General features: G+C 37.7%; 1 protein-coding gene across 1 annotated transcript in view; it reads left to right on the top strand.

Annotated features, from left to right (window-relative positions):
- The window catches only part of LOC133621962 (neuropeptide Y receptor type 2-like), a 159,011-nt gene that overhangs the window by 11,128 nt on the left and 135,482 nt on the right, over nucleotides 1-12,401 (top strand). Inside the window, exons 2-3 of the mRNA XM_061984458.1 lie at nucleotides 1,476-1,629; nucleotides 4,927-5,003. The gene's annotated coding sequence lies outside the window, so the exon portion shown is untranslated. The remainder of the gene's footprint in view (nucleotides 1-1,475; nucleotides 1,630-4,926; nucleotides 5,004-12,401) is intronic.

Raw genomic sequence — 12,401 nt, 5'->3', positions numbered from 1 at the left:
GATGTAAGTGTCTACATTAGCAATATTAGCCTACTATCAAAATGACTTTAAAAGTTCTATATAAGTCTTAAAATGAAGGCAACACATGATGTAAGTGTCTACATTAGCAATATTAGCCTACTATCAAAATGACTTTAAAAGTTCTATATAAGTGTTATAATGAAGGCAACACATGATGTAAGTGTCTATATTAGCTATAGTAGCCTACTATCAAAATGACTTTGAAAGTCTTATATAAGTGTTATAATTAAGGCAACACATGACGTAAGTGTCTATATTAGCTATAGTAGCCTACTATCAAAATGACTTTAAAAGTCTTATATAAGTGTTATAATGAAGGCAACACATGATGTAAGTGTCTATATTAGCTATAGTAGCCTACTATCAAAATTACTTTAAAAGTTCTATATATGTGTTATAATGAAGACAACACATGATGTAAGTGTCTACATTAGCAATATTAGCCTACTATCAAAATGACTTTAAAAGTTCTATATAAGTCTTAAAATGAAGGCAACACATGATGTAAGTGTCTACATTAGCAATATTAGCCTACTATCAAAATGACTTTAAAAGTTCTATATAAGTCTTAAAATGAAGGCAACACATGACGTAAGTGTCTATATTAGATATAGTAGCCTACTATCAAAATGACTTTAAAAGTTCTATATAAGTCTTATAATGAAGGCAACACATGATGTAAGTGTCTACATTAGCAATATTAGCCTACTATCAAAATTACTTTAAAAGTCTTATATAAGTGTTATAATGAAGGCAACACATGACTTAAGTGTCTATATTAGCTATAGTAGCCTACTATCAAAATTACTTTAAAAGTCTTATTTAAGTGTTACAATGAAGGCAACACATGACATAAGTGTCTATATTAGCTTTAATAGCCTACTATCAAAATGACTTTAAAAGTCTTATATAAGTGTTATAATGAAGGCAACACATGACTTAAGTGTCTATATTAGCTAAAGTAGCCTACTATCAAAATGACTTTAAAAGTCTTATATAAGTGTTTTAATGAAGGCAACACATGATGTACGTGTCTATATTAGCTATAGTAGCCTACTATCAAAATGACTTCAAAAGTCTTATCCATCCATCCATTTTCTACCGCTTGTCCCTTTTGGGGTGGCGGGGAGTGCTGGAGCTTATCTCAGCTGCATTCGGGCGGAAGGCGGGGTACACCCTGGACAAGTCGCCACCTCATCGCAGGGCCAATTTTCATGTGGCATTGGACAGAAGGAGGACTTTTTTTCTCCTCCATTCTAAAATGTGGACGTTCTCATCACTACTGCCTGGTTCCAATCAATGCAAGTAATCAGAATCAGGTAATACACCAACTTATATTCTTGTCTTCATGAAAGAAAATAATCCATATGTGTTGAACATGCTTGTATTCGTTGTGTTGTATCATTCTCCTTTTTTGTGAAGTCTGCGTTTGTTCCTATGGTCTGTTTTTTCAGTTCATTAGTCCTCGGCGAGGGGCGGACACCAAGGCACACCTGCAACCAATCTAACCTGAGTATTTAAGCTCGTCACTGACAGCTGGGCCATGCCGGTCATTGTCTCCTGAACCTGTCTCTGGTTCATGCGCCATGCTTCACCTCGCCAGTCCTGGTACGTTGTCTCTCCTTAGTCCTGTAATCCTTAACCTCCCTGAGGTAAAGGAGACTTTTTTCTGTGCTCAGTGAGGCCCTGGCCTTTTAGAATAGAATAGAATAGAAAGTACTTTATTGATCTTTGAGGGAAATTCAGCTTTTTTTTAATTTTTTTTCCCTGCCAACCACTGAGGAACCTGTTATTGTCTGTAACTCATAGTGTGCCCCATCGCCTTTTGTTACACCTTTTGGACTAATTTAAATGTTTCCCTTTTTTCTAAATTCTACCTCGCCTCCCGTCTCTGCATCCTGGGGTCAACATCGATATCATAACCGTATTATCATTAAACACCTTTTTAACTTGTTAACAAAAACGCCTCTTTCCTGAATAAATAAATAAAAATTATATATATAGGAATTAATCTATTTATCTTATTTTATTTAATTTTTTTTTTTTTTAAATGACCTTATCTTTACCATACCTGGTTGTCCAAATTAGGCATAATAATGTGTTAATTCCACGACTGTATATATTGGTATCTGTTGATATCGGTAATTAAGAGTTGGACAATATCGGATATCGGCAAAAAAGCCATTATCGGACATCTCTAAAAATGAGGCATAATGTGTTAATTCCACGACTGTATATATTGGTATCGGTTGATATCGGAATCGGTAATTAAGAGTTGGACAATATCGGATATCGGCAAAAAAGCCATTATCGTACATCTCTAAAAATTAGGCATAATAATGTGTTAATTCCACGACTGTATATATCGGTATCTGTTGATATCGGTATCGGTAATTAAGAGTTGGACAATATCGGAATATCGGATATCGGCAAAAAAGCCATTATCGGACATCTCTAAAAATGAGGCATAATGTGTTAATTCCACGACTGTATATATCGGTATCGGTTGATATCGGAATCGGTAATTAAGAGTTGGACAATATCGGAATATCGGCAAAAAAGCCATTATCGGACATCTCTAAAAATTAGGCATAATGTGTTAATTCCACGACTGTATATATCGGTATTGGTTGATATCGGAATCAGTAATTAAGAGTTGGATAATATCGGGATATCGGCAAAAAAGCCATTATCGGACATCTCTAAAAATTAGGCATAATAATGTGTTAATTCCACGACTGTATGTATCGGTTGATATCTGAATCGGTAATTAACAGTTGGACAATATCGGATATCGGCAAAAAAGCCATTATGGGACATCTCTAAAAATGAGGCATAATAATGTGTTAATTCCACGATTGTATATATCGGTATCAGTTGATATCGGAATCGGTAATTAAGAGTTGGACAATATCGGAATATCGGCAAAAAAGCCATTATCGGACATCTCTAAAAATTAGGCATAATAATGTGTTAATTCCACGACTGTATATATCGTATTGGTTGATATCGGAATCGGTCATTAAGAGTTGGACAATGTTGGACAATTTCGGATATCGGCAAAAAGCCAGTATCGGACATCTCTAAAAATTAGGCATAATAATGTGTTAATTCCACGACTGTATATATCGTATTGGTTGATATCGGAATCGGTCATTAAGAGTTGGACAATGTTGGACAATTTCGGATATCGGCAAAAAGCCAGTATCGGACATCTCTAAAAATTAGGCATAATAATGTGTTAATTCCACGACTGTATATATCGTATTGGTTGATATCGGAATCGGTCATTAAGAGTTGGACAATGTTGGATAATATCGGAATATCGGATATCGGCAAAAAAGCCATTATCTAAAGCCATCTCTAAAATTAGGCATAATAATTAATTAATTCCACGACTGTATATATCGGTATCGGCTTATATCGGAATCTGTAATTAAGAGTTGGACAATATCGGAATATCGGCAAAAAAGCCATTATCTGACAGCTCTAAAAATTAGGCATAATAATGTGTTAATTCCATGACTGTATATATCGGTATCGGTTGATATCGGAATCGGTAATTAAGAGTTGGACAATATCGGAATATTGGATATCAGCAAAAAAGCCATTATTGGACATCTCTAAATTATTTGTATCTTTGTAGACGATGCTACATATGTAAAAAAAAAACCCACATGTTAGTGCACCAGTCGAGGAAAATGAGCAAACTACAAAAATAACATCCTGTAATTTGATTTTGATATTTTTTTCTTGATAGATTGAAAATGAACACCAATGAGTTAATTGAATATTATCACAAATTATTCAGAAAGTATAAATAACGACAAATAAAGGTCAAATACTATTAATAACAATATGATTTGTACATTCTCAGAATGTGATTGTTCTATTTTTAAACAAAACAATCCAAAGTTGTCTTTATTTTTAAGTTATCGTGCCGTGAGTTTACCAGTCCGGCCCACTTGGGAGTAGATTTTTTCTCCATGTGGCCCCTGGTCTAAAATCAGTTGGACACTGTGGGGGGGCGTGGCCTGCGGACCTGCAGTGAAGCGGGGTGTGCCAGAACTGGCTTCGAGATCAGCGGCAGGTGCGTGGATGACACAGCTGAGAGTATTTGTCTGATCACCTGGGAAGGAAGGAGGTGGTTGATGGTGGAGCACGAGCGTGAGCGAGAAAAGACTTTGACATGGCTGAAAAGCATAAAAAGGACAATTTATTGAAAAATAAAACACTGTTCAAAAACCCTGAACGCGGCTGTCATGTCCAGGGTTGGTGGTCCAAAGAACCCGGAGGAGCAAGACCTCCACAACTTGACAAACACTCTCAGCTGTGTCATCTACGCACCTGCCGCTGATCTCAAAGCCGGTCCTGGCACACCGCGCTTCGCTGCAGGTCCGCAGGCCACGCCCCCCCTCACCGACACCCTTGCAATAAAACCTCTGCCTTGTTTTTAATGAATACATAAGCCTGCTACTTTACTGTAATTTCAAAGTGGGTTATTATCAAAGTTTGAGAACCACTATTCTAAATCACCGAGCATTTGTCAAATGATGATAGGACTTTGAGAGGGCTTGTGTTGCTAGAATGTTCCACAGAGCACTTTCCTCGTGGAAACATGAGCAACAGTTGTTGTGTTGTTGCAAACTATACTCGCCTCTTGCCAGACAGGACAGATGCTCCAGATGACTGACATTGGAATATGTGTGTGTTGCAGCCACACACACACACACACACACACACACACACACACACACACACACACACACACACTTGTTTGTTTTCATGCTGTAGGGACAACAGCTGCGTGCACTTTATGTTTAAAATTGTCGTCTTTTTGTGCGAAAAAGCCTGCATGAAAGCGACGTTTCTTTTCATTGCCCGCTCGCTTCTGTTTTTGTGCAGACTAAGGGCCGCCCCGCAAGTCCTCCGGTCCTCGTTCCGTCCGTCCAGCCATGTGCCGCAGGACTCCAGGGTGCAAGGTCAGCGTTTTCCATGCGCCTCTATTTGGGATTTTCCCCTTCTGTTTCCTGTCAGTGGCGTGCACACACACGCACACACACACACACAAACAAACTAAGTCCTGAATGAAACGATTTAGTTTTCTTCTAAGAAACGACGGAGGAACAAAGGAAGCCTCTTTACTTTTCTGACGGAATGATGGTGGGGGGGGGTGCTCCACAATGTGCATCTTATTAAAAATGTCCTTCAAACAGGACGAGTACACTATGCATCTTTATGTAAACAACTGAAGTGAGGTTTCAATAAAAACCTGTGCAGTGCATGATGGGTATCATGCTATTTTCACTAGGAGTATTTAATCATGTGTACGTTGCACTGCAAAAACTGAAATCTAAGTAAGATGAAATATCTCAAATAAGGGTGATATTTGCCTATTTTCTGTCTGATAAGATAATTCTTCTCACTAAGCAGATTTTATGTTAGTGTTTTACTTGTTTTAAGGGTTTTGGTCCTAAATGATCTCAATGAGATATTACAGCTCGTTGCTGAGATTTGATGAGCTATATTGAGTAAAACATGCTTGAAACTAGAATATCAACTGTTGCAAAGCTGTGTCATCAACACTCACAAGTATAAAACTACTTTTTCAAAGTAATAATTTCTTATTTCAAGCATGAATAAAAAAAAAAAATCATGATTTTGACACAAATGTGTCTCATTTAAAACAGATGACAGCCAAATGGACTTTGCTGTTTTATTTTCAATGAAACAATAGAAAAGACATACTCATATAGTAGTACAGTTGGCACAGTATAGTAAACTGACAGTTAATATTTAAACATTTGACATTTCAAACAATTTTGAACAGAAATAGTTCATGCACATTCAGATAAATTCCTCAAAATTGCAATTAAAACATTTAAAACATACAGGGCTGTATATATGCGCACTAATTGACTGAAAGAGCACGCACTTGGTGTGATGATGTCATGTTATCAATGGAAAAATGCATTTTTAGACAATATGATTTGCCTGAGCGGGGCTAGGAGACCCCGACAGTAACAAGCGGTTGCCTTCCTGCCTTCCATTAAGAACAGTAAATTAGTTTTTAGTATAAGTCTGACAAGCCTGTAAATGTGTGTTGGTCATGTAGGATGTCTTTTTGTTATTTTTTTGTGATGTGTAATGTCTATTGTTTAAATGTACGGCAGTGACAATGAATTTCCCCAAGGGGACCAATAAATATAAATTAAAAATTAAAAAAATTAAATGTAATGCCGAGCGCATATCATTATGTCAAGATAATGGCACTAGCATTTACAAATTTTAAGAATATTTTTCAACATATTGAGCAAAAAGGTCTCTTTTTTTCTACCAAGAAAAGTGCACTTGTTATTAGTGAGAATATACTTATTTTTGGGTTCATTGAGGTTAGCTAATTTTACTTGTTTTGAAAAGTCTTGACAAGCCACATTTTCTTGTTCTATTGGCAGATAATTTTGCTTAGTTCAAATAAAACACACACACACACACACACACACACACACACACACACACACACACACACACACACACACACACACACATACGAGGCCAGAGACAGACAGACGGGCTGAAAAGGAGAGAGAGGGAGAAAAAAAAAAAAAATATATATATATATAATAATAATAATAATAATAAAATTAAAATAAAATTTAATAATAATAAATACCCCTAATTTTTGTAATTTTTTTCTCTTGTTTTTGAACACTGACTTTTTGCAGTGTGCTGGGTTATTTTTATAACCCAATTTATGAGTTGCGAGTGTTGGGTTAAATTTTGGAGTTACTTTTAAAATGGTAAATGGGTTATACTTGTATAGCGCTTTTCTACCTTTTAATGTACTCAAAGCACATTGACACTATTTCCACATTCACCCATTCACACACACACTGATGGCGGGAGCTGCCATGCAAGGCCCTAACCACCACCCATCAGGAGCAAGGGTGAAGTGTCTTGCTCAAGGACACAACGGACGTGACGATGTTGGTAGAAGGTGGGGATTGAACCAGGAACCCTCAGGTTGCTGGCACGGCCACTTTTCCAACCGCGCCACGCGGTCCCCAAATTAAGTCTCTCAGGTTATGAATAATCACTAAATATAGCATCTAAGTTGCCACGTCTTTGTATTCTCTGGCAGACCAGGGGCCTCATGTAACAAGAGTTGCGTGGCGTTCCTACCAAAAAGAGACTTGCGTCCCAGATGTACAGGCCACGCCCCTTTAAACATACGCGAATCATATTGTAAGTAGCCAGTAGGGGGTGCTCCTTTCTCCTGTTTTGAGCTTTTGCGCATCTGGGAGAACTGAACACAGACTGAAATTTAAAAAAATAAATAAATGGTCGCTTCAAGAGGAAAGCAAAGAAGGTATATTAGTGAAAAATGTAAAAAGATGGTCGCTGCGATACGTAAAACTTTAGAACATGACTGTGATTATCCCAAATATAAATATAGTTTGTGAATCTTGCAACAAAATGTGTTTACACAGAAGCCTGCTCACATGAGTCAGATTAGTTTCATGGGGAAAATGATGTTATCTGGATATGCAACCCAAAATGTTGAAAGAGCCATATTGTACCAAAAGTACAAAAGAAAATCTGTCTGAAACGGCAAAAAATTAAGCGCCTTATATAAGTGTTATAATGAAGGCAACACATGATGCAAGTGTCTATATTAGCCTACTATCAAAATGACTAAAACATTAGTAAAACGGAGGCTTCTCAGAAGGCGAGATAACTCCTGGAAGTGACTCTCTTAGAATGGCCAAAGGTATAGATGTGTGTCCAGCCATCCATTTTCTACCGCTTGTCCCTTTCGGGGTCGCGGGGGGTGCTGGAGCCTATCTCAGCTGCATTCGGGCGGAAGGTGGTGTACACCCTGGACAAGTCGCCAGCTCATCGCAGGGCCAACACAGAGATTGTCCAAGTGTAAAGGAAACTGCAGGTTGTCTTCTTCTAAAGAATTTATTACAATCTTTGCAAGCTGGGTAACGTTTGCTGTGGTCTGGAACAACATGGCGCACAAATAGTACATACAGATAATGTGTCATGAGACGTGCAAATATAAATGAAGTACACAGAGGACTTAAGGAAATTAAATTGAAAACAAACCAGGTATAATGATGCAATATTTACATACAGCTAGCCTAAATAGCATGGTAGCATCGATTAGCTTGCAGTCGTGCAGTGACCAAAATATGCCTGATTAGCTCTCCACACAAGTCAACGTCAACAAAGCTCACCTTTGTGGATTCAGGGGCACAGTATAAAACGTTTGGTAGACAAAATGAGACAAAGGAGTGGCATTAAACACGTCTTTTTGTGGCAGCGTCGGAGAAAGTTGTACATGTAAACAAACTGGTGAGTTCAAGGGCCGCCGAAATTAGCAGGACAATACGGCGCTCGCCAAATACTCTCATCAGTGAATTGATTGATTGATTGAAACTTTTATTAGTAGATTGCACATATTTCGTACAATTGACCACTAAATGGTAACACCCCAATAAGTTTTTCAACTTGTTTAAGTCGGGGTCCACGTTAATCAATTGATGGTAAGCACGTTAAATATACAGTAAACAGTCTGATTTCTAACAATTAAGAAGTTTTGTGTCATGTTTGTCCTCTACACACACTAAAACATGTTGGGTTGAAAAATAACCCAATTTTAACCCAACTGCTGGTTCAGAATTGATTGATTAAGAAAAGGACAAACCCCTTATTTGAGTTATTTTAACTCAACATTTTGGGTTAATTTTTCAACCCAACTTTTGCGTTGAATTATTTAACCAAAAAGTTGAGTTATTATAACTTAATGTTGGGTTATTCCCAACCAAACTATTGGGTTGAATTATTTAACCCCGAAATTTAGTTATGCTGACTCAATATTGGGTGATTGAAAATAATGTTAATGAGATTAATCCATAATAAAATTCCCTTCAACAAAAAAGTACCTTTTGAATAAAAAAAAAAAAAGCCTTTTACCCCAAAATGTGTTTGTGGAGGGGGGCGTGGCCTGCGGGCCTGCCGCGGGACGGGGTGCGCCAGGACCTGCCTCGAAGACAGCGATGGGTGAGTAAATGGCCCAGGTGGGCCTGGTTATCTAATCCAGTGGTTCTCAAATGGGGGTACGCGTACCCCTGGGGGTACTTGAAGGTATGCCAAGGGGTACGTGAGATATTTTTTAAATGTCTGTCAAAAAGAACTGTGAAAAGAAATGCAACACTGCAATGTTCAGTGTTGACAGCTAGATTTTTTTGTGGACATGTTCCATAAATATTGATGTTAAAGATTTCTTTTTTTTGTGAAGAAATGTTTAGAATGAAGTTCATGAATCCAGATGGATCTCTATTACAATCCCCAAAGAGGGCACTTTAAGTTGATGATTACTTCTATGTGTAGAAATCTTTATTTATAATTGAATCACTTGTTTATTTTTCAACAAGTTTTTAGTTATTTTTATATCTTTTTTTCCAAATAGTTCAAGAAAGACCACAACAAATGAGTAATATTCTGCACTGTTATACAATTTAATAAATCAGAAACTGATGACATAGTGCTGTATTTTTACTTCTTTATCTCTTTTTTTTCAACCAAAAATGCTTTGCTCTGATTAGGGGGTACTTGAATTAAAAAATGTTCACAGGGGGTACATCACTGAAAAAAGGTTGAGAACCACTAAATATTCTAATCACCTGTCGCCTTTATTAGCAGCAGCCGGAATGAGACACGGGGTTGGAGAGAGAGAGAGAGACACAGACACAGAAAATACATTTTGCTGGAAAGCAAAAACCCTGCATTATTGAATAAAAATAAAAGGGTGTTATACCCTGAATTCCGGGCTCTCTTGGCAGTGTGTGGCGATCCGAAGAACCCACTAGAGGGCAACCTCTACAGCGTTACTCGTTGAAAAACAACCCAAAAATGGTTCATCATTTTGAAAACCCAGAAACTGAGTTAAAGGGGAACATTATCACCAGACCTATGTAAGCGTCAATATATACCTTGATGTTGCAGAAAAAAGACCATATATTTTTTTAAACCGATTTCCGAACTCTAAATGGGTGAATTTTGGTGAATTAAACGCCTTTCTATTATTCGCTCTCGGAGCGATGACGACGTCACATCGGGAAGCAATCCGCCATTTTCTCAAACACATTACAAACACCGAATCAAATCAGCTCTGTTATTTTCCGTTTTTTCGACTGTTTTCCGTACCTTGGAGACATCATGCCTCGTCGGTGTGTTGTCGGAGGGTGTAACCATACTTGCCAACCCTCCCGGATTTTCCGGGAGACTCCCGAAATTCAGCGCCTCTCCCGAAAACCTCCCGGGACAAATTTTCTCCCGAAAATCTCCCAAAATTCAGGCGGAGCTGGAAGCCACGCCCCCTCCAGCTCCATGCGGACCTGAGTGATGTCAGGTGCGCAACACCACGTAAATCGTTGGCCAACCAAAAAGTAACCCCAGTACGCTATAGCCAACATTCACCAGGAGATGGCAACAGACAAACATAGATAACTCTATTACATTCCTCCCCTTTTAGAAATGTATAGAAGTTACTCAAAATAAACAACCCAACCAAAAAATGCAGCAGCTCAATTAAAAAACTGTACTTAAGCCACATTCTTTTTTTTTTATTTTAGTACTGAACTCTTAACCCTTATTTGTAAAAAAATAACATGCTTATTATACAAACAGTATTTGTACACCTTTAACACAGATTTTTATACTGTCTTCAGAGATTCCGTTTTTTTGGTGGTACTCGAAACCTTTCTGGGTACCTGCGAAAGGGTGTTCAGCATGGTTAGAAAAATAGTGACAGAGAATAGAACAAGGATGGACAATTCAACCCTTAACTCAACAATGAGTAGGTGAGTGTTATGTGTGTGTATATGTGTAAATAAATGAACACTGAAATTCGATGAGGTGGCGACTTGTCCAGGGTGTACCCCGCCTTCCGCCCGATTGTAGCTGAGATAGGCTCCAGCGCCCCCCGCGACCCCAAAAAAAGGGAATAAGCGGTAGAAAATGGATGGATGGATGGATGAAATTCAAGTATTTCTTTTATTTATATATATATATATAAATATATATATATATATATATATATATATATATATATATATATGTATATATATATATGAAATACTTGACTTGGTGAATTCTAGCTGTAAATATACTCCGCCCCCCCGACCACGCCCCCCCCACCCCCCACCTCCCGAAATCGGAGTTCTCAAGGTTGGCAAGTATGGGTGTAACAACACGAACAGGGACAGATTCAAGTTGCACCAGTGGCCCAAAGATGCGAAAGTGGCAAGAAATTGGACGTTTGTTCCGCACACTTTACCGACGAAAGCTATGCTACGACAGAGATGGCAAGAATGTGTGGATATCCTGCGACACTCAAAGCAGATGCATTTCCAACGATAAAGTCAAAGAAATCTGCCGCCAGACCCCCAGGAAAAGAGAGCGGATGAGGGTATGTCTACAGAATATATTCCTAGATGAAAACTTTATTCATTACTCGCGGTTTTATGTAAATTATTATACATAAACTGTGTTTACCAATAATTTAGCTTAAAAACATTACAACACAATAATCTCCCTTTTAATTATTAGTATTTTATTCTATTTTTATTTTATTCTATATTATTATTACATTTTTATTTTATTATTATTATTATTATTATATCTTTTTATATATATATATATATATATATATATATATATATATATATATATATATATTTTTTTTTTTCTTCTTCTCCCTCTCTCTCCTTTTTCAGCCCGTCTGTCTGTCTCTGGCCTCGTATGTGTGTGTGTGTGTGAGAATGTGTCTGTCTTTGTCGTCTTACTTGTTATATAATTGTGCCATTTGTCCCTCGTTGGAGGGACCTGAGGGTGGGTGGGTGGGTGGGTGGTTTGGGTTTTAAGGGAAAGGGTGTGAATAATTTACTGACTTTAAAATTGTACTGTTTCGACTTGCTATTTGAAAATGCCAGTAAAAAAAGTTGGAAAAAAAACAACAAAACATTACAACAGTTAAAAACAAACACATACCAATCGTTGGTTAGAAGGCGATCGCCGAATTCGTCCTCGCTTTCTCCCGTGTCGCTGGCTGTCGTGTCGTTTTCGTCGGTTTCGCTTGCATACGGTTCAAACCGATATGGCTCAATAGCTTCAGTTTCTTCTTCAATTTTGCTTAAGCCGCTGAAATCCGAGTCTGAATCCGAGCTATTGTCGCTACCTTGCTGTTCTTTCCGCCATGTTTGTTTGTATTGGCATCACTGTGTTGACATAACTGTTTATGATGCTTTGACATTTTTGCACTTTATTTCTTTATTGAAAGAAAATTCTATGAAGAGAAAAGTTGTTTGCAA

Source organism: Nerophis lumbriciformis, linkage group LG25, assembly GCF_033978685.3.
Source record: "Nerophis lumbriciformis linkage group LG25, RoL_Nlum_v2.1, whole genome shotgun sequence".
NCBI classification, from domain to species: domain Eukaryota; kingdom Metazoa; phylum Chordata; class Actinopteri; order Syngnathiformes; family Syngnathidae; genus Nerophis; species Nerophis lumbriciformis.
Note: the sequence above shows the minus strand (reverse complement) of the source record. Positions and strands in the feature narration are given on the sequence as shown.